The sequence below is a fragment of the Microtus ochrogaster genome, chromosome 2, assembly GCF_000317375.1.
Source record: "Microtus ochrogaster isolate Prairie Vole_2 chromosome 2, MicOch1.0, whole genome shotgun sequence".
NCBI lineage: Eukaryota > Metazoa > Chordata > Mammalia > Rodentia > Cricetidae > Microtus > Microtus ochrogaster.
The window spans coordinates 92,499,311-92,502,896 of NC_022010.1; positions in this window are offsets into that span (position 1 = coordinate 92,499,311).

Here is a 3,586-nt window from a genome sequence, read left to right on the forward strand (position 1 = left end):
AGGTGGGCATAGTTGAGAAGTGGCCTTAAAAAGGCTTCCAAAGCACTCAGTTTAAACACCGATTTCTACATTAAGAGTAATCTATGTACCAATGAATGTGAGTGAAAACTAATCAAACTACAGCAAATCCCTTAAGAAATTCAGAAGCAGCCCTAGAGGCACACAAAATTACACACACTAACCGCCAAAGGGTCATTATCAGCAAAGATTTATGTCCAAAGGGCACAGATTTTCAGCGGCGAGTTTTGTACCCAGAAAATGAGGGATAAATTAAAATGGTGATCAAAATCATGTTCTCACGCTTGGAGACCAGTGTTCACTGAACCGTATCCCCAGGACAGGAGGAGACTCTTAGAGTCTAAGCAAAAAGGAGGACCGCTGAGTGCTCCGGGATCTTTTCAGCTTTAAGAGGTTCAGTCCTACGCAGCTGGTATATTTAACAGAAAAGATATGAAAAACTGATTGGACCAGATAATTTGAGATTCCTTGAACCATTATACCTTGTGTCCTCTTTAGAAAAATTCTAATAAACTCTGTTAACTTCACATTAATGTTTACAGACTGTTCAATTTTCCCCCCAAAAGATCGACTTCAAAATTAATGGATTAAAAAGCTTTCTAATTTTTCTGCAATTTTATTTTTTATGCTTGTTTATTATACCCAACTAAGAGTCATAAGAAATAAATTCTGCAGGGGATAGAGAAAAAGTCAATAGCAAAACTTAACTGTATTTCATAGATTAGTTATCAAAAGTAAGAAAATGAAATGAAGATAAATATATAGTTTCATACTAGCAGTATAAAATATGAAATACATGAGATAAATTGAATAAAATATGTGCAATTTCTATTTGTGTACTGAAAGCCATAAATCCTGCTATAGTAAATAAAAGAGTCCATAAATAAGATACCTTGTCACTGTGTTGAAAGAGTTACCGCTGTTAAGATTGCAGTCTTCTCAAGTCTGTTCTGTCAGTGGATTGACGCTTCCTGTGACGTGACAAATACCAAAGAGGACATTTTCTTTTCTCGTTCACATTTCCAGAGGGTTCAGTCAACCATCAGGGTACCCTATCGCTGGGGCCTGGAATGAGGCAGAAGGTCATGGCAGCAAGAATGTGGTTGAGTCAAGTGCTCATGCCTGACACCCAGAAAGAGAGAGTCAGGCAAGAGTCTTCAAAGGCATGTCCTAGTGACCTGCTCTCTTCAGCTAAGCCTGCTTCTTCCATCTCTACCACTTCCCAGTGATGGCACCAGACTGCAACTCCACCAGTGAATTGATCTATTGATGAAGCCAGAGCCTTCAGGAGCCAATCATTTCTGAAAAGTCCCATTAGCTGCCATCCAATTCGTTAACACAAGAGCCTTTGGGGCAGATTCAAGCAAAATGCATTTCTAGTTAAGGTCTAATGGGTTCTTTTGTAGAAAAATATGATATCTCCCCAAAATTTCTGTATAAGAACATGTAACAAATTGAGAAAAATCAAGATCCTTTGAAAAAAGAATAAAGCACAACTTGATTTCGTAACTTAAGCTACCCGTCCTGGAACCAGCTCTTGTAGACCAGGCTGGCTTTGAACTCACAGAGATCTGCCTGCCTCTGCCTCCTGAGTGCTGGGATTAAAGGCATGTGTCACCACCGCCTGACACTCCACATCTTCTCTAGCATAAGCTATCATTAGTGTTTTTGACCTTAACCTTTCTGACTGGCATAAGGTGGTATCTCAGAGTCATTTTGATTTGCTTTTCCCTAATGGCTAAGGATGTTGAATATTTCCTTAAGTGTCTTTCAGTCATTTGAAATTCATCTGTTGAGAATTCTCTGTTTATATCTGTACCCCATTTTTAATTGAATTATTTTATATTTTGATTTATAATTTCTTGAGTAATTTATGTATTTTGGAGATCAGTCTTCTGTCTGATGAGGGGTTGGTGAAGATCTTGTCCCATTCAGTAGGCTGCCCTTTTGTTTTATTGACTGTATCCTTTGCTTACAGAAGCTTCTCAGTTTCAGGAGGTCCCATTTATTTATTGTTGCTCTCAGTGTCTGTGCTACTGGGGTAATATTTAGGAAGTGATCTCTTGTGCCCATGGATTGAAGGCTACTTCCTACTTTCTCTTCTATCATGTCCAGTGTAGTCGGATTTATATTGAGGTCTTTAATTCATTTGGACTTGAGTTTTGTGCTTGGAGATAGATATAGATCTATTTGCATTCTTCTACATGTTGATATCCAGTTATGCCAGCACCATTTGTTGAATATGCTTTCTTTTTTCCATTGTATAATTTCAACTTCTTTGTCAAAAACCATGTGTTCACAGATGTGGATTAATATCCAGCTCTTTGATTCGATTCCATTGGTCAACCTGTTTGTTTTTATGCCAATACCAAGCTGTTTTCATTACTGTAGCTCTGTAATAGAGCTTGATGTCAAGGCTGGTGATGCCTTTGGAAGTTTGTTTTTGTACGGGATTGTTTTGGCTATCCTGGGTTTTTCATTTTTCCATATGAAGTTGAATATTGTTTTTTTTTTTGTGGTCTGTGAAGAAAAGAGTCTTCATCTAGCAACTGATGGAAACAGAGGCAGAGACCAGCAGCCCAGCACTGAGCTAAGCTCCCAAAGTCCAGTTGAAGAGTAGGGTGAGTGAGAAAAAATGAGCAAAGAGGTTAAGACTATGATGGGGATACCCACTGAAATAGTTTACCTGTGCTAATAGGAGCTCATCAACTCCAGCTGGATAGGGAATGAACCAGCCTAGGACCAAACTAGTCTCTCTGAATGTGGGTGACAGTTGTATGGCTGGGGCAGACTGTGGGGTCACTGGCAGTGGCACCAGGATTTATCCTTACTGCTTGTATTAGCTTTTTGGGAACCTATTCTCTTTGGATGGATACATTGGTCAGCCTAGATATAATAGGGAGGGCCTTGAACCTTCCCCAAAGTAATGTGCCTTACCCTCTTTGAGGAGGGGATGGGGATGGAGTGGAGCAGAAAGTGGGAGGACTGGGAGGAGGAGAGGAATTGGGAAATTGGAAATTGGGATTGGTACGTAAAATGAAAAATATAGTTTGTTTTCTTTATTAAAAAAATAAAAAAGAGGGAAAAACTTACCCTTATCAAGACAGTGAAGCCCTAGAGGGAGGATCAATGCAGTACCACACATCAGAGAGAAACCAAAAGTAAATTCTTTGTCTACATAAGATTAGATTTAAAATACATAATTTTCATTAATTAAATTTCATTATGGCACTTTCACACATATGTATTGTACTTTGCTCATATCCACAATGGCCAATTACTTTAAACAGTGGTTCTAAATCAGTTTTTCCCCCAGAAATGAAGCTCCAATCCTAAGTGCTCAATCCTAAACACATGCAAATAAAAGCAGCAGTAATTGGACTCAGTAGTGTGTGTGTATGTTATAGAGATCATTAATAAGAGAAGGGTGGTTTCAAGGGATGTGAAGAAACTGGAAGTGGAAAGGATACAAATACAGTGTGTATGAAATTCCCCCAAACTAAAAAAAATGGTTCTAAAGCAATTTAAATGTGCCATATAATAAAATTGTACCGTAAAAAAAATTAAC